Raw genomic sequence first — 27619 nt, 5'->3', positions numbered from 1 at the left:
AGATGAGGAAATTCAAGCTGATGGTGCTGTCACTACAACCTGGGTAAGAGAGAGTTCAAGTGATTTCCCCCATATCACTCAGGTAGAAAGTGTCTGAGGCAGGATTCAAACTCAGTTCTTCCTGACTGCTAGTCAATCATATCAGCTAGATGCAGTCTTACCCCATAATTTTTATAAATGAGGGTATGAAGGCCCAAAGAAATTTAATAACTTATTCAAGGTCATCAAGGTAGGAAACTTGCAAAGCTCAGATCTGAACTCATGTCCCATGGCTCCAAGTTTAGGGAACTTGATTTTCTTTAAAACCCTGAAGAAAAAAAGTAGGAAATGAATTCTGAAAATGCAATTAAAGTATTACCACAAAAGTGTTGTAGAGGGCCATAGAATTCATACAGTCTAGCCCCTTCAATGAAACTGAGGCCTAGAATGGGGAGGTTATTTGTTCAAGGTAACAGCTGGTAAAGGGCAGAGCAGGGATTAGAACCCAGGTCTTTGAACTTCAAATCAAATATTCTTTCCACTATCCCATGCTGCCTCTCTATCAGACAATGGGGGCTTGAAGAAATATTTTTCTATGATGCTTAAGAGGTGTACACACAACAAGGGTAGTTAAACACAAAAAGGGTTATGCAGGATGATTTTATATTTATCCCCTTCTTTCTAAGGATCCCAGGCAATGGTATTCTGGTAAACGTTTAACAAGTAGCTCTCTGGGAGGAAAAAAAAAATGTATGAGACACACTTTTAAATCTGTATTAATAATATTTTTCCATTTCTTTGTTAAGTCCAAACATTCAACAAAATAAATCAAGCTCAAGTTTGTAGTTTGCAAATTTCCAAAGTATCAATGTGTATACTGAATACTTATCAATCTGTTCTTACTGGTTGTTTAGAGCTGGCTCTAGCACACCCTCAACTCCAGGCCAAGTCCTATTGTGTGAAGTGTGGAAAGGAGATTCAAGATCCCACCCTAAGTCAATAAGGGCAGCGAAAGTCAGCACAACAGTGTGGTCCAAAATGAACCAGCCACATGGCTGTGGTGTGGATGGGGTTCAGGCCATTACTTTATTTCTCTCAAGAGGGCATCTGCTCATGGGAAAAGTCAATGTTCCCTCTGGTGGTGATTGTATGCCACTGCAGCTGGGATGAATTTTCAAAGCCAAAGTTCTAGTTAGAATGAAATCCATGTTTGTCTGATTTGATTTGTACCTGCTATGAATTTTTCACTTTCCTCAGCAGCAATAAGAACTTATAGATGATCTCCATTGTTGTACAAAAGTACTGAATCTGTTGAGAGCATGTCCAAATCACATCTCTTCTCTTGCCTGAAGCTTTATCATGTCACCCTTAGCTCACCCTCTCTTAAACTTGTCCATCTGAATAACCCACCAGCAGTTATCAAGTCCTGGCCCAATACATCTTGGGTATTATTATTTTCTAGTATTACTGAGTTTACACAGATATTGAACTTTTCATTGGACTTTGTGTCCCTCACTCCTATCACTGTGCTTGAAACACATGCTTAACAAATACTCTTTAGTGGATGAATTGTTGTTGATTATCACAACTCCTTTATGAGCTACCTAAAGGATGTAGGAATCTCCTGAGTATCATCATGCTTGACCAGCATCCACTACTAAACTTCATCTCTGCAGCCCAGAAAGGATCATAGACTCTTTGAGCTGGAGGGGACATTACAGATAGTTTAGTCTGACCCACTCATTGTACATAGTTGAAAATGTCTAAGGTCACACAGTGAGTTCAGTGAATTCTGCTAGAGCTCCAAAGGGGAAAGACTAATACAAGCAAATAAATGTATGTAGGAATATTTTCTTTTATTTAAAAAAAAGCATAAAGGGCTTAACATATGACTCATTTGATGCATCTGGTTCTTAGAGGTAGAGCCACATGTTTTATTTACTTCATTATTTGAAAAGTCTTTAGAATGCTAAGGAAAATTAATAAAAAATATATAGAAAAAAGTCATGAAGTATCTAGTAAAAATATTTAAGTCATGATTCTCCTGGTCCTTCTATGGGTAAAACAGGGACAGTTGTGTTGGGAGAGGAAGACACTCTACAGGGCTAATGCATGCATAACGAGAGTAGGTGACTGCCTATTGGTGTGCTTTGAGAAACACATGAGATACTCTCCTTATACGCAAATACCTCTGATCAAAATATTACATAGACCCTGAAACCCTACCAGTTATTGTTTTTTTTGTGCTAAAAACTGTCCTATTCTTTGGATCCTCTTTTCAGAACAGAAATACCCCTACATAGCATAACACATTAAGTCCTGATGGGAGAAATAGCTCCCTTTTTGTGACTGTGCTGTTCTGAAATAAATCTACCACAATGCAGAAATCATAGAGGCAAAAACCAAGGTATTATTGTGTTTCCATACACGGTAAGGAAAAAAAAGAAAAAAAAGATTAGGATTTTAAACAGATTTGTATGGGCAAGGTTATGTCAAAGTGACAGAAAAATAAATTGTTTTATATATTACAATATCATATATTCTTTAAACTAGAAAGTTTTTTTAAACATTCATAATTTTATACTTCCTTTAATGTTATAAAAGTTGAACAAATTTAGTGAAATTGAATCTTAATCTCCTACATGCCCTAAGGAAGCAATCTAGTCAAATAACCTCTATAAGTAAACTAAGTCAGATTTCAGATAAAACTACATTTAGAGGGTTCACAATGGACTGTTTGAAAAGGGAGATTTTCATGCTTATATAGTCAGCATCAGATGAATCCTTTGTCAAATTACTTAGGAAGCCTTGACTCCCCTTTTGGCTTCTTATCAGAGGAATGTTTGAGGCCTTAAGCAAATCTTCATATCCCATGGGACAGGTTTTAGCCAGTTTAATAACCTCCTAACTCAATGAAACAGCCCTGACCTCCTCCCAAATAACAAAAATTAATAAAAGGAAATCAAAGATGAAAAATTATATCACCCTTAATTCTCCAATGTGAATACTTTTTGGAATTGTTCCTTTTTCTTATGAGAGACCCAGAGCAAGAGGGGAGCACTAGTCACCTACATACTAGAGGGGAGAGTATATTCCCAAAATGGGGGGCATAGATTCCAAAAGGGACAACCGAGGGCATCAAAGATGACCCTTGTCTAATTCACAATTTTGCACAGATCCAGCCAGGCTTCTTTGAGCGAGAGAATCATTATATGCTCCACCTCATGTCCCTCAGCTTATAGAATTATAAGATGGATGGGGGTCTAAAAATGTCCCTAGGAAGCAAGGGCCACTTTCTTCCAACTGGGAAATAATAACAAAGTTATTCTTGCAGTTCATAATTTAAAGTCACTTTCATGAGAGTTCATTGCCCTCAGTGACTCACCACAGGTCAGTGGCCAAACAGATTGGCCATTTCTCCACATTTGGTGACCTGTGCCCTCTACCCTAGCAAGGCCTCCTCTCAGAGACAGCAGTCACCAATGGAAGGTGCCCTCTTGCTACATGGTTCAGCAAAAACCAACACAGTTAAGCTAGAAGCAAGACCTTCCCCTCCCCCAGCTTTGACTCACTTTCCTTAGCAAAATCTAACTTCATGACTCCAACTGAAGGGAAACCTACCACAGAGTCAGTAAAATTGTTGGGAAAATATATCTGTCAGAGCTTCTAGCCACCCAGGAGGAACTCTGGGTTTTTGAAGCCTCAATGAACCAAGAACTTGCAGGACTGACAGCCTGTGGCCCTAGGCTTCTGTTTTCCTATGCAAATTCCATAATAAATCACCTCAAACTTCAGCAGAAACCCAGGCACTGAAGACCAGGGCATTTGTGGAGCATAGTCTTTAAACCAGTAATAACATCACGGGGTTTATGGCACAATGCACCCAAAATCTTAGAATGAGATAACTTTTGTCTCCATTTTCCAGATGAGAGAACTGAGATCCTGAGGTCCTGAGTCTTATGAACATTCCCTAAGTATAACAAGGCCACAACTCTTGGTGTATGATACCCTTTTTCTAAAACCCATATATCTAAATCTAAATCTTTTATGGATAGATATATAGATCTATATACACATATGCTTCCCTTCTCCCCTCTTCTCTACCCTCCCCTCTTCTCCCTTCTCTCCTCCACTCCTCTCCCCTTCCTCCTCTCCTCTCCTCTCCCCTCCCCTCCTCTTCTCTCCTCTCCTCTCCTTTCCACACACAAAGAAACATATATGACTAGATAGTTAGGTACAGTCACATATAAACACACATCTATACACATATAGATATGTATGCATACATATACATGAATATGCACACATGTGCAATTAAAAGAAATTTGGTACAGGAAATTTCCAGCATGAAAATTGTTTCCATTGATGGCAAATCATCTGTAATTTACAGACTGAGAAGTTTCCTGGGGCACTGCAAAGGTTAAGTAACCTGTCCATATACATACAGCTAGTATATGTCAGGAACAAAACTTGAACTTTTAGATAATTTTAATTTCAAAGACCAGCCTTCCATCCATTATAACACATACTTCATATACTATATGTATGTATATGTATCTTCCTAGATACTTAAGCAAATATATGTCTCTCTACACAACACATATGTACACATGTAAACACATATTGTATGTGTGTATTTAAATGTGTCTGAGGCATGTGTGATTGTTCTGTTAAAGTTAAAACCTAAAGCAATTCCGTTAAAATCAGGCCCTTATTTTCTCCATCCAGAAAATAGGAATGAAAGTTATCTTTTTCAAATATAATGATATCATAAACCTACACACATACATGCATGCCCAGTTGTATCTGTGATTCCACTGGTATAAGGAATTCCCAATGAGGAAACTCCCCCTACCAACATATATCAGTACCCATTCCGCAAATTATAGTTGTAGAGAATTATCTGGGACTCTGAGAAGTTGAGTGATTTCCTTGGTGTCCCATAACTACTATGGGGCAGATAGAGTACTTGAACCCAGCCCTGAGGCCAGATCTCTGTCCCCTCTGCCACTCTCCTCCCCTTGCCACCACCCCTGCCCAAACCTGCCTTCCCATCACTATGAGCTGTTCACCGACTAATGCATCCTCTTTCTTTCTTTCATGATGCCCCAGATCACTGCATGTGTATTTGTTGTAGAGCTGTTGCTAAAAACTCTTACAGCCTCAGTATCTTGTTGCCTTGGTGAGGAGTCACAACATCTGTTTCTTGCTGAATTGTTGTTTTGTTAGAGGAATATTTAATGAGCTTTCTCTGTCCTGATTGTGCAAAAGAATTATCATTTAGCAGAAGTGACAGGAAGTTTGACGTGTGCATATGTGAGTGCATGTCATTCAGTGTACATAGGAGAGTTGTTCCAGAGTCTATAATCTCACCAATGAACTAAAGCTCTAAATATTGATTTAGTGCTTATCTGCATTTCTGTGTAAACTATTCATTGCAATATAAGTCTGCAGTCTTCTAGACACTAATCACGAACAACCAGTCTATTTTTTTTAAAGGAACCAAGGAAGAACAGCCCCATGTTGTGTTTGGGGGCATTTGCAATGAGATGCTTGAGTCTCATCTTCCCTTATTGGTTCATGAGAGTATTTCTATGTGCTTGCCTGAGAACCAAAAAGAGGCAAATATCCTTCCATTTTGTTGTACTAGAGAAGAGAACTTGCTGGACTGCCTAAGGAAAATGGAATTCCTAGATCCCCTTCAAACTGATCATACTGGATCATGTCAAAACTTCTCCCCAAATTAAGATTAACTCCTATTTTTCCAGAATATGGAAAGAACAAAAGCTGTTGTTAAAGGTATAATAAATAGTAAAGGTATGTTCAAGGTACAATGAATAGTAACAAAAATCCTTTATAAGTTATATGTAATGCCCTTGCCCTTTTGGGTTCTCATTAATCGAGGGCAGCATTTATTCATTCATTCATCAATCCATCCATCCATTCATTCAACAAGCACATAGTAAATACATTACTACTATCAAGAATATGGTTATACAAACACACAAAGCAAAACAATCTCTACTCCAAAGGAATTTTAATTCTACTAGGGCCTTGGCCTTCTTTGTGTCATTGATTCTTTTGATAGTATGGTGAAACCCACACCCTTCTCAGAATATTATTTTTAGAAGCAAAAAATAAAATATGTTGGTTTGCAGGTAGTTACAAAAGAAATCAACCACACTAAAATGCAGTTATCTATGTGCCTATATATTATATAAACATATGTCTGTATATACACATAAATTTCTATGTTTATGTATGCACATATATATATATACACACAAAGAACAGCACACACAAAGCATATATATATTCACATGTGCAAAATGGATGTGTACACGTGCACATATGAGTTTGTGTGTGGTTCATGTGTAATGCATGTGTTTGTGATGCATGCATTTTACATTTCCATATACACACAATTATATTCTATATGTGTATGTATGCATTATTTTGTTTTGCTTAGACCATTAAAGTGTTGAATATACACAGGATGGGAGTATGGGTGTGGGGCGGTGTATATGGGTTTCACATGAATGCTGAAGGGGTATATAACATCCCTACCTTAGGAGAATAAGACATAGATACAGCTAAAAACCAGAAAGTGTAAGTATGTAATTATGAATGTATGAACTTATGTGTGTGCATACATGTATGCCTGTATGTATTAAGACACACAAGTTCATGGACCCCATGTTAAGGAATCCTGAACTAGGGAGAAACAACATGTACACAGACATAATTGTAAATATACACACTTAAACAAACATATACACATACATATATATACACACACATATACCTATATGTGTCTGTCTATCTGTCTACTTGTCTGTCTCTCTATCTGTCTGTCTGTCTATTTATCTTTCTATCTATCTGTGTATCTATATCTATCTGTCTATCTGTCCATCTGTCTATCTATCTATCCATCTATCTATCTATCTGTCTGTCTGTCTATCTATCTATCTGTCTGTCTCTATCTATCTATCTGTCTGTCTGTCTATCCGTCTACCTATATCTATCTGTCTGTCTGTCTGTCTATATGTTATTGCATTGGAAGAGGAGAGAAAAGGTCATGCTTGTGGCATTACCTAAGGTTCTTTCTAGCTCTTAAAATCCACACTCCCTGATAGGTCCAAACTTGTCCCTGGTTTTTGTTTGTTTGTTTATCATTAGGTACTCTTGACTTGTACCATAGAGTAAGAATCTGAAAGCCACCAATGACCACCTGGGGTAGCTTGTATTTCTACCACCATCCCTGATCCTAGCCCACAATACCCACAGTCATACTGTGCAGTCTTTTTTTCCTTTTCCTTTCTTTTTTAAAGACAGCTAGGTTATGGGGTGGCTAGTTGGTGAAGTGAATAGAGCACTGGCCCTGGAGTCCGGAGGACCAGAGTTCAAATCCAGCCTCAGACACTTAACACTTACTAGTCCTGTGACCTTGGGCAAGTCACTTAACTCCAATTGCCCTCCAAAAAAGAAAAAAAGAAGACAGCTAGGGTATTTGGTGGACAAGAATTTGTGAAGATTAATAAAGATTAAGTTGCCATTGATGCAAATACACAAGAAATAGAAGTCTAAAACAGAAAGGCAATTTGAATTGGAGGCTACTGCTCTAAAGGACATAGTAGCTACAATATCTCCCCTGATGCAGTACCAAAAGGGAGCAACTTCCAGTTGCTACTTCATTGCTGGAGACACTCACCCTTTAATGCAACACTTTAAATATTCTCTGAAGCAAATGCTTATAAAGAGCCTACTGTGTGCACTCTTCCAGAAAGCAGGGATAAAGATACAACAACAGAACAGGCCCAGACTTCAAAAACATTTTGTTGCACTAGGGCAGGGGTTCTTTTTGTTTGTTTGTTTGTTTATTCCCTCATCCCCTCCCCCGCTTACTTTCTAGTAGGGCAAGATGGATTTCTATACCCCATTGCCTGTACATCTTATTTCTCGATTACATGTAAAAAACAATTTTAATATTAGTTTTTAAAACTTTGATTTCCAGATTCTTTCCCTTCTTCCCTCCTCACTCACCCCCACTGGGAAGATAAGCAATTAAATATAGGTTGTACATGTGTAGTTATGCAAAACATTTCCATAGTAGTTATACTGTGAAAGACTATATTTTCCCTCCACCCTATCCCATCCCCCCCATTCTATTTTCTCCTTTGTCCCTGTCCCTTTTCAAAAGTGTTTGCTTCTAACTACACTCTCCCCCAATCTGTCATCCCTTCTGTCATCCCCACTCTTATCCCCTTCCCTCCTACTTTCCTGTAGTGTCAAATACCCAAAAGAGCCAAATCCAATGAGAGTAAGGTTGACTCATTCTCTTTCAATTTTCTGCTCTTCCCCTCCATTGTAACAGTTTTCTCTTGCCTCTTTTATGTGAGATAATTTACCCTATTCTATCTCTCCCTTTTTTCTTGTCCCAATACATTCCTCTCTCAACTCTTAAATTTTATTTTTTAGATATCATCCCTTCACATTCAACTCATCCTGTGCTCTCTGTCTATGTATGCATGGACACACACACACATATACCCTCCTATACACACATATGCATACATGTGTATATATGTATGTATGCATGCATACATGCATGTATACATGCATGCAATTTAGGGCAGGGGTTCTTAATCAGAGTTCCATGTGGGTATACACATACATATATACCATGTCTTAATATACATGTATGTGTATGTTTGTGTGTATAAATATGTGTATGAGTATATACATATAAATTTCCATATGCTGTTTCTTTTGAAATCCTATGTATTTTCTTTTGTGCATTTAAAATATTATGCTGAGAAAGGGTCCATAGGCTTCACCAGATTGCCCAACGGGGATAAAAAAAGTTAAATAAACAGAAGGTAACTCAAGGGTGAGAGCATTAACATCTGGTGGGGAAAATACAAGACTTCACAGAGGAGGTGTCACTAGATCTGAGCCTTAGAAGATAAGGATTCTGGGAGGCCTTTCAGGTATGTGCAGAAGTAGAAGAAATAAATGTTAAGTTGGGGGAACTGCCTGGAATCCAGTCAGATTATGCCTAGAGGGGTAGGAGTCATTGAAATATTATTGGGAAGGTAGGTTAGTGACAGATTTGGGCAAAGAGAAAAGTTTGTGTTTTATATTAGAGGCAGCAAGGTTGAGGTATTTATGACCCAACCCTCTATTCTCCCTATATAAGAATACATGAGAGCCCAGTTCTAACCATTGGGTCTTGCCCCCATCATTTCATTTCACTCAGTTGATCTGGATAAATCAGCCTGATTTATTGTAAGGAGCATTGACTTTAGTGTAAGAAGACCTTGATTCAAACCTTAACTATCGGTTGGACCTAGAGCAAGGTTCAGAATCTCTGGGTCATCTTCCATGGAAGGAAGTTGGGCTATATGGTCACCTAGGTCTCATTCCAATTCTGAATACTATGAATTGAGGAAGGTACTCAATTTTAATAATAATGTTGCCTATATGGATTACTCGGACAGTTAGATGGCACAGTAGATAGTCAAAAAGATTCGTCTTCCTGAGTTCTTTTCTGGTCTCAGATACATATTAGCTGTGTGACCCTGGGCAAGTCACTTGAGGTTGTTTGTTTCAGTTTTCTCATTCTATAAAATGAACTGGGGAAAGAAATTGCAAACCACTTCAGAATCTTTGCCAAGAAAACTCAAAACGGTGCCATGGAGAGTCAGACATGAATGACTAAAAATGACTGAGCAACAACAATAATAGGCATAGCTCATTTAACAATTTCAAGCATTTTCCATGTCCATTAATTAATTTCATCCCTATAATGATCCTGTGAAAAAAATGTGGACCCAGTATTATCATTCCCATTTTGGATTTCAAGAAACTGAGGCCATGAGAATTTAAATGATTGGCCTATGGTCCCAAGGGGAGGCAGATTTGGAACCAAAAGTCAAGTCTCCTGGTTCTCAATCCCATGCTGTTCCCTAGACCACACCACTAACTTAAGCTCTTGTGACAAAGGATTCAGATACATCTCTGACTATGTACAAAGCTTTGATTTCATCACAAACCTCTAGGTTTACCCTGGGAGGGAATCAAACCATGAACAAAGCTGGTCTACAGGAATCTTTTGGTTAGACTAGGATCCTGGGTGGGACAGACCTCTGAGGAACACTCTAATCTGTAGTAAACCCCTCCACCCTGAAGGCCCAGCCCATTCTGGGCTTCCACTTTTCTTAGGATTGGCACCCAGTCAAATTAGCCTCTGGGGATGGGGAGGTGGGAAGGCAGGATGTTGTTCATCTCCCAGTCTGCCTGTCAGCCAGTGCTTACCTCATTGTGGGACTACCCTGGTATTAAAGATAAAAACTATTCCTGATCAAACAACGAATAAAAGAGACGATGAAATTGGGTGTTATTCATTGTGCCCAGATGATCTGCTCCTGGCTTTCATCATCACTATTCTGACCAAAAAGGATTCACCAAACATAGGCTGGTTATTTTACAAAGGGAATCCTAACTTTTGCAAAGTAAAAGCTTCTGATCTAGCTGTGTGATTCTGGGCAAGACATTGACTTCTCTGAGTCTTGGTTTCCAATTCTGTAACACTTTAAACAGCAAAATTCTATATGCATGTGCTACTGCTATTCCTTATAAATCACACTACGTCTTTTGCACTCATCACTCCCACAGCCCCCAAAAGACTTAGTTGGTCAGCTAGAACTTAATAAGCATTTGCTATGTGCCAGGCACTGTGCTAAACAGTGAAGATACAAAGAAAGGTGAAAACACCATCCCTGCCCTTAAAGAACTATTATTCTAATGCCTACAACCATGTGACTCATATTGTTTCCTTTAGGTGTCCAGGGCTCCTTACTCTTAGAGCTCATCAGGGCATAGAAAACATCACATGATTCTGAGCATCTCATCAAAAGTTATTTGTTCCAGGTCCTTTTGTTTGCTTTATTAAATTTATTTTGGGGGAGATCCTATCATTCGTAAATTAATATAATATATTATTGTTGTTCAGACCGTTCCCTATGCCTGGAATACACTTTGCACTCTTCATCACATCTATCTTCAGTCTAACTTAGAAGGGTAGCTGAGTGCAGTGGAGAGAATTTTGAACTAGATTCAAATCTTATCTCTGTCACTACTTAGTACTTGTAATGCCATGCACAAGCAGCTTTTCAGAAGAACTGCTACCGTGTTTCCCCGATAATAAGACCTATCCTGAAAATAAGCCCTCCCCTTACTGTGTAAGATTCCTCTAAAATAAGCCCTCCCCCGAAAATAAGCCCTATTGAGATTGCTACTGTAGTGAAGGTGATCCCCTGCACTACCCACTACATTACGGTACCCTCTGTATGCACCGTCCCCCCCGACCCAGTGAAACGCAGGCCGCGCTCCGAGCTGCATCCAATCAGAGCTGCAGCAGTGAGCGCGTCATCCTGTTCTTCCCCAGTGATTTGATTATTGAATAAAGGTAGATTTTTTTGTTCACATTTACCTGTTTATTAAAATTGCTGTCAATGTTCATTAAAATAAGCCCTCCCCTGAAAATAAGCCCTCTGGTGTTTTTCTGTCCAAAAAAAAAAATAAGACAGTGTCTTATTATCGGGGAAACACGGCACTGTGAGCAGCTTTTAAGGTTCTAATTACACTGTATAGTGAACACTCTATTAAATAATAAATCCAAGCAAAACATTCACAGGAAATCAAGTTACAGTATTCACAATATTACAACTTATCACAGAAAATCACAATATAATATTCACAGCAGCTTATTAAAATGGCCACATAGTTTTCACTAAAGTGGGTACAATATTTAGAACAAAGAACAATCATCTTAAAGTACAATAGTCAAAGTCTTCCATTCATGGGGCAAAGTCTTAATTAACTCAATCAGTCACTTATTCATCAATCAATTACTAAGTACCATACACAAAACCTTCCACCCCTTAGGTGGCTAGTAAACTATAATTCCATAATTACTCAGTACCCAAGGAGAGGTCTTTTCATCTTGACTTGGGGCCTGTTCTCAGATTCCCTGGATTCATCCATGGTCCCAGATTCTACCTGGATTCATCAGACTGTCACCTGGGTTCAAAGGCAGACAGCTCCCAGTTCCTTGACCAGCTCTCTGGGCAGGTCCTGCTCCACACTGGTGTTCACAGGGTCTGGTCCATGTCAGATCCCTCACCATTTCTGCTCCAAGGAATTCAAGGCTCAACCAAGCTGCAAACAAGCAAAATCTCAGCATTCCAGTCATGCTTCAGTCACCTGGGCTCCTGGTTCCTGGCTCCTGGCTCCTGGCTGCGGGCTCAGGGCTCTGGGCTCTGGGCTCCTGTTCAGAAGAAGCTCCACCACGACAAGTTCTCAGGAAATTCTGGCTCAGTTCTCCATTCTCTCTTCTATAGCTGCTCTATCAGATGCTGGTCTCAAGAAATTCTGACTGTGCCTCTCTGGGGCTTTTCTTATATGCAGAGCATTAGCTTCCTGTTTCAGCCAACCCCTTCCTGTTACGTCAGCAACAGGATACAGGAATTCATATCTTCTGTTTCCCCAACAGAGGCTTGATCAATTACTAAGTGCTAAGTACCTGCTACTTTTGCCAAAACAAAGGGATCTTCAAATTCAAATTACATTACCATTACAGTACTCAGTAATATTAATTCAATAACTATCATTTAGACAGCACAAAGTTTCTAAAGTTCTCTCTCTCTCTCTCTCTCTCTCTCTCTCTCTCTCTCTCTCTCTCTCTCTCTCTCTCTCTCTCTCTCTGTCTGTCTGTCTCTATCTCTCTCTCTTCCTCCTCCTCCTCATTTATTTCCCACCACTTCCTATGTGTCTTTCTGTTTCAAGTGTACATCTTGCAAACAACGTATTGTTGGATTCTGATTTCTAAGCCATTCTGCTATGTTCTTCCATTATATGAGTGAGTTCATCCCATTCTCATTCACAGCTGATTACAAACTGTGTATTTCCCTCCATCCTATTTTCTTTTGTTTATCTTTCTCTTTTTTTTTTATCCTGGTTCCCCCCAAAGTCTGTTATGTTTCTGACTGCTGCCTTCCTTAATTTGCCCTCCCTTTTATTGTTTCCCATTTCCTCCTTCATCTCCTATGCCCTTCCCTTCCTATTTCCCTATTAAGACAGACTTCTATACTCAATATGTGTGTGTGTATCCTTTTAGAATAAATTCTGATAAGAGTAAGGTTTAAGTATTGTTCCATCCCCCTCTATTTTCCCCTCCACTGAAAAAATTCTTACTTGCATGCCTCTTTGTGTGAGAAAAGTGTCTCAATTCTTCCTCTCCCTTTCCCTTCTCACAGGCCATCTCTCTTTTTAATTCCTTCATGTTTTTTGAGATTATCCCAACATGATTGGCTTATACTCATGCCCTCATTTTATCTAGAGTCTTTCTAACTACTGTAATTTTAGTTGGTTCTAAGAGTTACATGTATCATCTATCATATAGGAATATGATATATATGTGTATATATATATGTATACCTACATATATATACATATATATATATATAATAAACATTTTAACTTCATTGAGTCCTTTCTTTGATATTTACCTTTTTATTCTTCTCTTGAGTCTTTAGTTTGAATGTGAAATTTTCTGTTCTGTTCTTTTCATCAGGAATGCTTGAATGTCTTCTATTTCTCTAAATGTCCATTTTTTCCCCTGAAAAATCATACTATTTTGCTGGGTAGGTTATTCTTGGGTTATAATCTTAGTTCCTTTGTCTTTTGGATTATCATTTTCCAAGCCATCCATTAATTTGATGTGGAAGCTGCTAAATATTGTGTGATCTAGAGTGTGGCTCCATGATATTTGAATTGTTTCTTTCTGACTGCTTGAAACCTTTTCTCCTTATCAAGGAAGTTCTGGAATTTGGCTTTCATATTCCTGGAAATTTACATTTTGGGATCTCTTTTAGTAGGTGATTGGTGAACTCTTTCAATTGCTATTTTGCCTTCTAGATCTAAGACATTGAGGTAATTTTCCTTGGTAACTTCTTGAAATATTATATCTAGGCTGTTTCTTTCATCATCACTTTTATATAATTACATAATAAATAATAATTCTTAAATACCTCTCTTTACTTTCCAGGTCATTTTTTTTAATCTAATGAGATAGCTCATTTTTTTTCCTGTTTTTCACACTTTTGACTGTGTTTTATTGTTTATTCATGTCTCATGAACTCATTAGTTCTAGTTGCCCAATTTTAATTTTTATGGAATTATTTTCTTCAGGGAGCTTTTGTATCTCGCTCTCTGTCTCTCTGTCTCTGTCTCTTTCTGTCTCTGTCTGTCTGTCTCTCTCTGTCTATCTCTCGCCATCTTTTTCATTTTGTCAGTCCTGGTTTTTAAGTAATTGTTTTCTTCAGTGAGTTTTTTTTATGCCTCTTTTACCATTAGGTCAAATCTGGTTTTTTTTTTAAGGTGTTTACTTCTTTAGTAATTTTTGTGCTTCTTTTACCAAGTTGTTGATTCTTTTTTCATATTGTCTTTCATCACCTACATTTCTTTTTCTATTTTTCCCCTACCATTCATCTTTTTCTTTACTTTTTCTAGGAATACCTATTAGGCTTGAATTTAATTAACATGTTAGGAGTCAGAAGATCAGGATATGAATCTTTCCTTAGAAGTCATTTTATCTAATACTCTTATTTTACAAGTTAGGAAACTGAGGTCAAAAGGGATTGCATGATTTTCCATAACTAATAGAAGCAGCTAAGAGGCACAGTGGATGGATAGTCTGGGCAAATCACTTAGCTTCTGTTTGTCTTAGTTTTCTCATTTGCATAAAGGGGATAATAATGGTACCTACTTCCCAAAGTTATTGTAAGCATCAAAGGAGACAGTAACTTATAAAGCACTTATCATAGTCTTTGGCACATAGTAGCTACTATATAAACGTTAGATGATGATGGTGATGATGATGATGATGATGATGATGTCAAGTCTCTTTTCTCCACTATACCATAACTTTATTCATTGCTTTGCTTATACTTGAATCCTCTTCATCTTGGTAAGATCAGGCTGACCCTGGTCTCTGCTGGCATATTAGGATCACCTCCATTTAATGTGCCATTAGAGTAAGACTTAGGAAAATCTTGATTTAAATTAAGGGTAGGGGAGGAAGAGAAAGAGAAAGAGAGGAAGAAAAAGGAGAAGAGCAAGAACACGAAGAATGAGGAGGAGGGGAAAATGAGGATGAGAGAAAATGGAAGGAAGATAGTAGAAATCTATTTTTTTTTTCTATTCAGTGAGCTTACTGCTCTCTTCTGGGGGAAAAGTATCATATATTTTCCTGAGAATGGAAAAAAGATAAGTCTTTTGGTTTTGGTTTTCTTTTCTCTGTTCTAAATTCTGTTCCCTACCTATAGTTCTCTATCACATAGTAGCTAGATGCCCATGGGTATAAATCATCTTCTGACTGCTTGTCCAAGGGTAGCTATTTATACCAGTCAGTTAACTGTCCCTTTTGCTCAAAATAAGGAAGCATGATATTTCAGATAACACAATGGACTGAGGGTCAGGAATCTTAACTTCTAGACTGAGCTATGGTAGTAACTGTTGTGATATTAAATAAGTCATTTTACAACAACTCCCTGAGCCTCAGGTTCCTCAACTGTAAAAAAGAAGGTAGGATGAGACTAAGGTAGTTCAAATGTTTTAATAGTGGCCCATGTGATCAAAAACCCATGCCTATGCAGGCCACATTAATTTAATTAGATAATTGATTCACAATTGCTAATTGATCCAAGCCCACTAGAAAGACTCTCAAGGCAGTCCACTACACAGTTATAGTGGTAGCTAGGTGTCTAGGTTTTACTAGATGATTATTATTATTTTTTTTAAAGCAATTGGGGTTAAATAACTTGCTCAAGGTTACACGGCCAGTTATTTCTGGGTGTGGTGCTAAGTATCTGATCCCAGATTCGATCCCCAGGTCATCCCGACACTGGGGCCAGTGCTCTTACTCGCTGTTTAGACTATTATTTCATTTGTATCTCATAATTAGGTTGGAAAACTACTTTGCTATATAAGGCAGGATCCAGCCAGGGGTCAGGTGGACTATATTTGGTCCACGAACCATGTTTGTGACTTTTTAATCTTTAATGTCCCATCCAGGTCTTATACTCCATAAGTATCTGATCCTACAGTCTAAGTTCCAAGATGTTTTCAAGCTCCAAAATCCTATGACTCTATGTTCTAACTTTCTATATTTTAACGACCATTCCAGCCAGGGATGTGCTGAAGTCTGCTCAAATTTTCAGTTGAACATTTACACCTTGGAAAATAGCTAACACTAAAATCAAGATTTGATATTTTTTTGACTGTCCAGAATTAAGAAAGCAAAGACATAAGAAGAATGACACTATCTGTATCCAGAGAAAGAATTAATAAACTGAAGTATTTTGTATAATAATTTTACACATATACATGTATGTATGCATATGTGTTTGTATGTATATGTGTATATATACTTACACACATATGTGTGTATGTGTGTCTAATTTACATAACTTTCTATATTTGAAGGGAATAGCATATTGGACATAATGAATTTGCAGTTTCAATGTACAGTCATCTTTTTTATTGTGTTTTAGTATGGAAATATTTGTTTTGTTCCATAAATAAAAAATTAAAGTTAAATCCAAAAAGAAAGCAATGTGAATTAAATGCTAGTAGTGCAAATTAAACTTAACATTTTTGTCTGATGTATATTCCTCTCACCCACCAAGAGAGCCAGTTGTTAAACTTTTACTAGCACGTTACTATGTCTAGACTTAAGTGATGAAGAAAATATTAATAATGCAGGTCAAACAGAAAATGTATCCTGTGTACATTTTGGGTTTTGGTGAGCTGATTGTTAAACATTTACCAGCACACCTCTGCTTCTACCTCTAAGACTCTGTTCTAATATTCTATGTTCTAGACTCTACAGGAAAAATAATGTAGCTCTTCAACTTAGGCATAGGCTTTGATTGACTTGTATACATTTAATCAATGAGAAATGGGAGGAATACAGATGACATTATGCAGACTTTCTCATGGTTAAGCTTTTTGTCAGCTTTTCCACCCTACCCCCAAACACACACACACACACACACACACACACACACACACACTCACTTACTCACTCACGCACCCAGTTTAATTACATTAAAGACTCTTGTTCAGTTCTTGTGGTTTTTAGCAAGAGACTGAAGATGTGAGACTTCTGCCAGCCCCACAACATCCAAAGAATTGTGTGACAAATCGCAATGACAGAGCTGACCTATGAATGTCACAGAGGACAGTGACATGAAAGCCTGTTAGCTGGGCAGCAGGCAGCTCTATGGAATAGGGAACATGAAAGCAGACCCCCCAGAGAGGAAGTCTTCACAATCACGACATTGAGTTGACAGCCTTTGGGAAATGATATCTCTGAAAGCCTACTGTATTTTCAGTTGAACTCCTCTGCAGCTGGAAACATGGAGATAGACTGACATCTCTGAGCAAAAGCCATCAGCTTAACGTTTTTCAATCCTTTTACCAAAAGGACATGATAAAAATCTTGGATTACTCCATAGCCTTTCTTGTGTTCTAATACAATTCTTTCTAAACTTTATAATCTGAAGGACCTCTTTATATTCTTAAAATTATTGAGTGAGAACTCCCCCTTCCCCCAAACTTTTGTTTATATAGGATAAATCTCTCAATGTATACTATACTATAAAATAATATTAATAATAATGATAATTTCTATAGTGCTTACTATGTGGCAGGCAGTATATTAAGTGCTTTACAAATATTATCTAATTTGATCCTCACAACAATGCTGTGGGATAGTTGCCTTTATTATTCCCATTTTGCAAATAAGGGAACTCAGGTTTTGTTTGTCCTTTCTTTTCTAAGAGGACAAATGACACATGAGGTGATGTCTTGACTTGCATATAAATTGGATTTAAGTGAGGCGGAGGTGCACAAAATCCTCCTCTTAACTTTCTCTTCTTCAATCATCAAAGTCCAGTGACAAGACAACAGTCAAGATTACAGGAGATGGCCCAAGATGCAGTGGTGACTTTGGCATCTCCAATGCCGACCAAACTCTAAGCTCTTCATACCACCTACTTCAGTCATCTTCATGGCAGTTGGAAGAAATTGCTCTCATCCACTCATTCTGCTGAGGGAAGTCTCTACATGCTTGGGGTAGGCATCCCTTTACCTCACCAACAGATCTGAGGCCTAGGGGTTATCTGCATCCTGGCTTAGCCCATCTGCTTAAATAGTTTTAGCAGGGTTGTAGACAACCCTGCTATAGCACATGGTTTTAGACACACTCGGCTACATTACATGCTATAGCTTCTTGGAACCCCAGTTGAGAGTTGGGTGAAGGTAGACACCAAAGGTGGATGAGCAACCCTGAACAGTGTCCAGAAAGCCCTCAGACCAGAGGTGTTAATCCTTCCTGAACTCACCATAATCCCACTCACATGAGTAAAGAAAAGTGAGGAGAATCATTAGGCAGAGATGCATTATGGGCTAAACCAATCAAGGATTTATTAAGCACTTACTATCTGCCTATGTGTCAGACACTGTGCTAAGTGCTAAAAACAAAACAAAACAAACAACAGCAACAAAAACCCAGGACAGAATAGTCCCTGCCCTTACAGAACTCACATTTTAATGGGGGAGACAACATGTACATAAATAGCTACAGATAAAATATGAACAGAGTGGATAGAAGGTCGCCTCAGAGAAGAAGGCAATAACACCTGGGAAGTAGGAAAGGCCTCCTGGGGGAGGTGGATCTTGGGTTGAGTCTTGATGGGCACCGAAGATTCTAGGAGGCAGAAGTAAAGAGGAAGAACATTTCAGGCACAGGGGAAGTCAGTGCAGAGGCATGAAGAAGGAAGCTGGGGCATCATTTGGGAGCTTCATCAGTGTACCTGAGTCATGAAATGTATGTAAAAGACTGGAAAAACAGGAAGGGGTCAGATGGTTGTAAAGAGCTTTAAAGGCCGAACAAATGGCTCTATATTTGATTTGAGAATTAACAGGGAGTTTGCTGAGGGACATGGTCAGACTTGCAGCTTAGGGAAATGACCTGGTAACTGAGTGCAGAATGTATTAGAATATGGAACAATCAGAGGCAAGGAGTCCAATTAGGCAAATGAAGTTAAGCGACAGACAGATTTAGTTATGAAATAGAAACTGAAACTTTGGGTTCTCCCTTCTCTAGAAGACTTTTAAACCAAAGTCAAAATTTTAAAAATAGCACTTTGAAGTTGAGAAACATACTTAAAATATTTTACATATATAATATTATTTGACTTGAACCTGAGACCCTATTATAAAGGTACTATATATTGTCATTTCCATTTAACACATCAGGAAACTGAGGCTCAGAGAAGTTAATTGACTTGCCCATAGTCATATAGCCAGTAATCATTAGAGGTAGGATTTAAACCCAAGTTTGCTGCTTCAAACAAAAGTTCCCTGACTCTGAGGCATTCTAGTACACCCCAAAGCCCAATATAATCTATAAAATGAACAGGTCAGACAAGATAGTTTCTGAGAACATATCACAGCTCAGCCATGAGTCAAAGAGGAATCTCTAAATGACAAGGATCCAGGACACTTCCAATTCATTATCCCCTAACAGAAAACGGAAATTTCTGTAGGTGTGAGTGATGGTTATTTAATTTAAGAGGGGGTTTGTGGGAAACTGATGAACATTAGACCTAGATACACAGGTTTAAAGGTAAATTCATATTTGGATTTCAGAGAGTGATGATCTTTTCATTGCCTTTCACAGTGATCAGAGGTGAAAGGCAGCTGGATGATTTATAGTGAGAAGATAGAGACAGAAGAGGGGAATGTTCTTCATTATTTAAGTAACAAGCAGTAATCAGGAGAAGAAAGATAGCAAGACCTAGAAGAAAGTTCTTGGTGTGGTTTGATTTCCTTTAGGTTCATTGTAGAGCTAACATCAGTCAGTGGGGAAGAAATAGAACTCCATGAAACGATACTAGCAAAATTAAGGCACACAGTTTAAAATAAAGAGCTGTTTCTCTTAACATATATATATATATATATATATGTATATATATATATATAGTTTCTAGGTTTTTCTCTTCTAACCCCATATGGCACCTACGTGGCATAATAGATAAAACACTAGAACTGAAATCAGGAAGAATTGAGTTCAGATTTAGCATTCAAATCTTAGACACTTAGCTGTGTGTCCCTTGGCAAATCATTTAACTTCTATCTATCCTAGTTTGCACATTCGTAAAATGGAGATAATAACAGCACCTAATACCTAGAATTATTTATGATGTTAGAATGAAATGCCATTTAGAAATCATTTTGCAAATATTAAAGAGCTAGATAAATGCTATTATTATTATTGATTATTATATGGAGTAAAAGCAAGAGCTAATAGATGAACAATCATATTGTTCTGGTGTACCTAGTGCACAAAGGCAGGGAGGACCTCTTTTAGCAAGTTAGGTGGATCCTTAGAGTAGATTAGGCAGAAGACAGTCTGAGATCATGCAGGATGAGAAGACATATTGAGATCAGTACCAGTGGAGAAAGTACCCACCTTGACAAGGTCACTGATACATTGAAGCAGAAAAAAGAAATTTAATTCAGTTCACTTCCACAAATGTTTAAAGAGACCTGCTATATCTCAGGCATCATTCTAGGTACTGGAGATATAAATTTTTGTATCATTTTTTTCTGAAATTTTTACAAAAAGTTTCAAGTGTACAGATGCAGGAACATTCATAGAAGCATAGTATTAATCTTAGAGCTTGGGAGGGACCTCCAGTGACACCTAGTCTAACTGTCACATTTTATAGGTTAGGGAACTGAGGTCTAGATAGATTAAGGGACTTTCTGGAAATCATAAGGTAATAAATGTCAGGTTCTCTTCTTGCTTTCTCTTCGAAAAGACCAAGTCCCTGAAATCAATATACATTTAACATCATTCTTATCCAGGAATCACCCAAGCCTCTGTTAGACTGTGATTCTTCCTAGGGCAAATATGAACCAAGGCAAGAAAGTAAGGATTTGACAGTATACACCTCCAGGTCAATTCCATCATTGAGAAATAGCAAACAACAGAAAGTCAGGCCTCTGTTGCTTTTATTAGACTGTGTTTCATAAAAGCCTTTCTATGACCATATACATGTTTAAGTTTATTTATTCAATCAGCTTCCCTTGTGAGACAGACTCAGATAAAACATGGCAGGCCCTGCCAGATGTGAGCAAGAAAGCAAGTACCTGCAAAACCTTTGGAGGCATTCAATTTCTATTCTTCAAATCTTGTGAAACAGTTGTGATAAAAATAGTATCCCCAATAAAGTGCCATCTTACCTCACCAGATTATATTCCCATTAGTACATAGATGTTATTCAAGATACTAAATTTGAAAGAGCACTTTGAGATAAATATATGGTATATAATATAATATATAATATTGTATTATTGTGTCATGTCTTATGTTGTTAAATTATGTGATATTACTAATATTATATCACATGCCAAAAACGCATGTGGTTTAGTAGATGGAGAGTTGACCGTAGAGTCAGGAAGACTCCCTGACACCAACAGGTTCCTCCTTTTCTAGAAGGCTTTTATACAGGAGTCACAAACAAAATGTATATGCATATACACACACATATATATGTATAAATAAAAACTTTAAAGTTGAGAAACATGCCTAAAATATTTTAAATATATAATACTATTTGACTTCAACTTGACTAAAATCCTATTGTATAGGTACTACATATTATCATTGCCATTTAATACATTAGGAAACTGAGTTTCAGAGAAGTTAATTGACTTACCCATAGTCATATAGCTAGTAACCATCAGAGGTAGGATCTGAACCCAGGTCTTTGTGACTACAAGGCAAAAAAATGCTTTCTACTAAGCCTTGCTACTTCAAACAAAAACTCTCTGACTCTGTCTGAGGCATTCCAGTCCACTACAAAGCCAAATATTATCTATAAATTGAATAGTTCAGACACGATGGCTTCTGAGAATATTATCTATGGATCTATATTCTATAACTACATTTATTTTGGAGTTTGTGACTCTTTTTACTCTTATCTAATAATTACAGTGTTTTTTCCTTCAGGGTAAACTGAGGAAATCTGTAGGGTTGGATTGAAGAAAACTGAAGGTTGGAAAAATGTGTCTAGACTAAAGAAAGTTTATTTTGCCTTTTATAGAGGGTGCCTCATACGAACAACTCTTTCTTACCAAGAATAGAGGGAAAACCCAGTGAGTAAACATGTTCTGTAAGTCTAAGAACGATATTGGTAGAGTTATCATGGTACAGTGAAAAGAGATTAGAATTATAGTCAGAAGGTCTTGGTTCAAACTAGAGCCTATGTTGCCAGACCTTTTACCTCTCTGGGTCTCAGTTTCTTCATCTATAAAAAGTGGGTTGGGCTAATTTTTCTTTTACCTTTATACCTATAATTCTTTGATGTAGCTTAATGTTTTCCAACCTCACTTTCCCTTTACATAAAAAATACTTATCTTGTTGCTACTCAGATGTGTTTTTGACAACAGTGCCTGAAAGAGATTGCTGCTTCCATTAACAAAGCTGGAAAAATGGGCAACATTTGGGTGTCAGGGTCCTATTTTTGGAGTTCCATACTGTGGGAATCTCCAGGAGTCCTGTATATGAGAACTGATATTCAACGAAGGAGATTAGAAGAATTAGGAGGCTGGGGAATTGGATAAATGTCAATTATAATAACTTTAGGAAATTAATGGTTTTAACAGATATGTTAAAAACCCACTCTTGTTCTTTCTTGAGTTTAACCGATGCTTTTTATTTTTATATCACAGTAATCTCTGATTATAGCCATTCCCTCCTCCAACTATTCTTTCCATATAACAAAGAAAAACAGTTAAGCAAAACCAGCAAAACTGACCCAGTCAGTGCTAAGATATGCAACAGTCTATGTCTACTGTCCCTCACATCTCATGAAAGTAGAGTAGTATTTCTTCTATCTTCTAGCTCAAGATTGGTCATTATAACTACACAAAGGTGGGTGTCATTTACATTCCTGTATTCATTATGAAGGTTGAAGCAGTTAGGGGAAGCAGTTAGAGTATTGGGTCGGGTGTAAGGACAACCTAAGTTCAAATCTGACCTCAGACATTTCCTGCCTGTGTGACTCTGGACAATTCATTTAAATGCTGCCTGCCTCAGTTTCCTTCTGTGTAAAAAAGGAGATAACAATAACACTTACCTCCCCTGGTTGTTGTGAGGATCAAATGAGATGATATTCATGAAGCATTATGCCTGGCACATAACACATACTGGATAATGCTTCCTCCTGTCTTTCACTGTATCAGTACATTAACGTTTCCCTAAGTTTTTTTTATTTTTTTATATTCAGTGTATTTTAGATTTAAATTTTGGAGGGATTGCAGAAGCAATTTAACCCAACTTCATTTTGCAGGGGATGAGAATGAGACCCAGACAGTCTAAGTACCTTATACAGGGACTTGCCTCAGAGTGTCCTTCTATCTCCAAATTTATGTCCTTTGTCTCTTATCAGCATTTTCTGGTTACTTTATAATTTCTTTATTTTAATGTATTTTTGGAGGGGGGAAGGCCAGGCAATTGGGATTAAGTGACTTGCCCAAGGTCATACCACTAGTAAATGCGTCGTGTCTAAGGTTGGATTTGAACTCAGGTCCTCTTGACTTTAGGGCCAGTGCTCTATTCACTGTACCACCTAGCTTCCCCTACTTTAAAATTTCTAATCCTCTCTAATGATTATGGTGCCTTTTCCTTAGGGTAAACTTGGGAATCTAGAGGGTTGGATTAGAGAAAACTGAAGTCTGAGAAATACATTTGAGGTGGGATTTGAACACAGGACACAGGTCTTCCTGGCTCTAATTCTAGCCCTCTACCCACTGTGTCACTTCAACACACACTGATGTTGCATTAAATTCACATACTATGACTGTTTGGTCATTTCTCAATGATTGGATATCTACTTTGTTTTCTAGTCTTTGCTACCACAAAAAGTGTTCCAAGGAATATTTCATTTTATCAGCCCCATAACTTTCTTTTCTGACATCTCCTTTCTTCTCTGTCTGGGGAAATTTGCACAAACTAAGCTGATGCAGATATAGCTCGGGTTGCACATTGAAATGTCCAGAGCATTCTAAGAAAGGCCTTTTGATCCTTCTCTCTGGGTTTTCTTTCTCCCTTTGAAGTGAATTCATCATTATTGCATTTGCCTGGTTAAACCTGCTGGGCATCAAGAAGTATGAGAGTGCATCAGGAAATGATGGATTCACGGAAAATCTTCAATGAATCAAAGCATTCTACAGTGTTGTTATATACCCTGGAAGGGGTGGGATTGGCCTGATATTATAACTCTACATAGAAAGCAGACAAGGATGATCTTCTGATTCTATAAAATAAAACTGTGCCCCCTAGATTTTTATGAATGTATAAAATAGAATTTTATATTAAATTAGATACAAAGACCAAATAAGATATTAGATGTCAACTTGTGTAATTTCATGTAAAGCAGATGGTAAATATAAGTTTCAAGTGAACCTTTGAGAATTCATGGAATCATATTTCCAAAGACACATCAACCACCCATGTACTTGGGAGTCATCTGAAAAGTTTTCAGAGGAAAACAAATCATGGGAATAGTTAAAGAAGGGGATTGTGAAGGAAGTCAGACAGCCTTCAGCTCATGAAAAATTAATCTGGCCCTTTGTTGCCATGTCGTCTGAACATAGAGGTAAATTTGCTGTGATTTAAAGAGCCTCGTAAGTAAGGATAGATTTGCTGGTCCCAGAGCAAAATTTTACAGTGAAAATAAAGTTTCTCCAGGGAAACACACTCATGTGCTGGGAGAGGGGCCTGGTCTCATGGAAACAGGATAAATAGCTGGTCTGTTTCTTGCTAATGGTTAGGAATTTGAAATCACAGCAAACACACAGGAAATCCTTTGTTATAACATGTCATATTCTGACATTTGGTGTATGGTTTAAGGGCTGGGCTATAACTCAGGATTGCTTTGTGCCTGTGGCAAATACCTTAAGCAGCACCTAGGAAAATTGGAAAGAAATGGGCCCTGAGGGTGGTGGTGAGAGCAAAGAAGGGAGCTCAGTCCAGATCGAGACCTGGTAGCTTCTTATTTTAACTAATGATTATTGTTAACTATGTGATTAATTCTGTAGTTTCAAACTGCTGAAGGAGGACAAAGGCTATTAGTACCCTTTAAATTTACCACCTTTGCCTTGAGCAAGGTAATGACAACCTCACCCTACTTATGGCTGGGTTTAAGAATTACAGGAATTTAGAGATACAGAATTATCTAGAATGTTCATCTACTTAATAAATGGAGCTTAGAGATTTGGGATATTATGTTCCAAAGAATAAGAATAATCATGTCATTTTCTTGACTTTAGGCAGGGTTTGCAATTTAATTGTCCCTGATATCATTAAAGAAAAAGTCAATGTGTGCTTGCACCATCAGGTAAAAGGGTAGTATACTCATGGGATCTACTGTAGTATTTATCATTTTAAGGAATCTTAAGAGACCATCTAGCCTACCTTCTGCATTTTATAAAGAGGAAACTGATGCTAACTATTAGGACTGCGTACCCTGGAGACAAAAATAACAACAATAATAGTCAACATTTATATAGCACTTTGAGGTGTGTTTCCTCAGCAATCAGGGACCTGTTGGCTGGTCTTTAGCTTACAGACCCTATTCTCTTCCCTTCTGTGACCATCAATAGACAATTTGCTTTTCTCTAGGCTTCTAATACCTCTCTCGTTCTTTATAATCTTTCAGATATCAATGACAGCTGCTCAACAAACCCTTCTGTCATTTTCCCCTTAATAACCAAGGATGTATTTCATCTTAGCCAGGTAAGTAAAATTCTATAAGGGCAGTCAGTTGGCGCAGTGCTGGACATGGACTTAAGAAGACCTGAGTTCAAAGACCTGAGTTCATTCTTATGAGCTGTTAGAGCCTGGGAAAATCACTTAACCTCTGTCTGCCTCAGTTTCCTGATCTGTAAAATGGGAATAATTAATAGCACCAATCTCCTAGTGTAGTTGTGAGGATCAAATGAGATGATGAGTTTATAAAGTGCTTTACAAACCTTAAATTGTTATATAAATGCTCACCATTGTTATTAAAATGCTCTCTCACTAGTTCCTTAATTATCTTGGGTATCAACTTCCAGTCAGTCACCTTTGTTCTATACTTTCCAGTGGAAAATGGTAAAGTAACAATTAAGCAGCTGTCTTTTTCTGTGGGAGGCAACACAATAGAGGACATTGGAAAGGACTTTGACTGAATTCTAGAGTACCTAAATTCAAATCCTGCCTATGATGCTTATTACCTGTGAGACATTGGGCAATTCACTTAACCTCCCAGGGTAGCCTCAGTATTCTCATCTATAAAATGAGGTGGTTAGACTTGAGGGCCTCTGAGGTCTCTCCTAGCTGCATATCTATGTCCCTATGCTATCAAGGAACCATTGTCTCATCCACCTAAAGGATGCCTCTATTCTCTCTTGGATTTCCCCTAACACAGATACAAACAAACCACAAACCCATCATTCTTTTCCAGCACATTGGTCGTGCTGTGAAAGAAAATACAAACCCTCAAAACCCCCAAACAATCAGAAAAAACCTACCAAAAAAAGCAAGTAAAAAAATAGTTTGCTTCAATCTCTATTCAGGCTCCACCAGTTCTTTCTCTGGAGGTGGATAGCATTTTTTATGAGACCTGTGGAATTATCTTGGATCACTGAATTACTGAGAATAGTTGTTATTCACAGTTAATCATTGTACAATATTGCTGTCACTGTAATGTTCTCTTGGTTCTAATCACTCCACTTTGCATTAGTTTGTGTAAATCTTTGCAGGTTTTTTTTCTGAAATCAGCCTGATTGTCATTTCTAATAGCGCAATAATCCTCCATCAGAATTGCATATCACAACTGGTTCAACCATTCCCAAATGATGGACATCCCCTCGATTTTCTATTCTTAGCCACCACAAAAATAGCCACTATAAATATTTTGATCCAAATAGGTCCTCTTCACTTTTTTTGTAAATCTCTTTAGAATACAGACCTAGTAGTGTTATTGCTGGATCAAAGGGTAAACCCATCCTTTTAATGGGATTAATATTTTTCCCTCACAAAACTTTAACTTTAACCCTCTTGATACTGTTCTTAATAAGCTAGAATACATTCTTATATTCATTCTGTTATTCAACTTTTTCTTTTATCCTCTGTACATATTATTGTTTGTTTGTTTATTGTTGTTGCTGTTGCTTTTAATCTGAGATTGGTTATTGAGTTCCCTGTGCATACACATTGGTCTCTTCAGATATTTCCATTTCATTTCCTTATTAGACTTGTTTCTCTTTGTGACTTTTAATTTCATTCTCTTGAGTTTCTACTTTACTTAGAATCTTCAGTCATGAGATCCTATCCATCCTTTCTCTGAACTCTCCTCAATCTCATCTCTCCAGAGTCCAGTCTGTGTCACTTTATTTCTGGATCGTTTGTTCATCGGCTTCTGGATATACTCCAATCTCTCAACGATACCCCTAGTAA

The 27619-nt window shown here is 37.7% G+C and overlaps 1 long non-coding RNA gene across 1 annotated transcript in view; it reads left to right on the top strand.

The window, feature by feature from the left end:
* Positions 1–27619, top strand: part of LOC138155924 (uncharacterized) — a 125516-nt gene that overhangs the window by 42986 nt on the left and 54911 nt on the right. Inside the window, exon 2 of the long non-coding RNA XR_011167025.1 lies at positions 25839–25915. This is a non-coding gene — a long non-coding RNA (uncharacterized lncRNA). The remainder of the gene's footprint in view (positions 1–25838; positions 25916–27619) is intronic.

This window comes from Petaurus breviceps, unplaced genomic scaffold (genome assembly GCF_028583685.1).
Source record: "Petaurus breviceps papuanus isolate PSGF00001 unplaced genomic scaffold, PetGlider_PUasm1.0 98, whole genome shotgun sequence".
NCBI classification, from domain to species: domain Eukaryota; kingdom Metazoa; phylum Chordata; class Mammalia; order Diprotodontia; family Petauridae; genus Petaurus; species Petaurus breviceps.
Note: the sequence above shows the minus strand (reverse complement) of the source record. Positions and strands in the feature narration are given on the sequence as shown.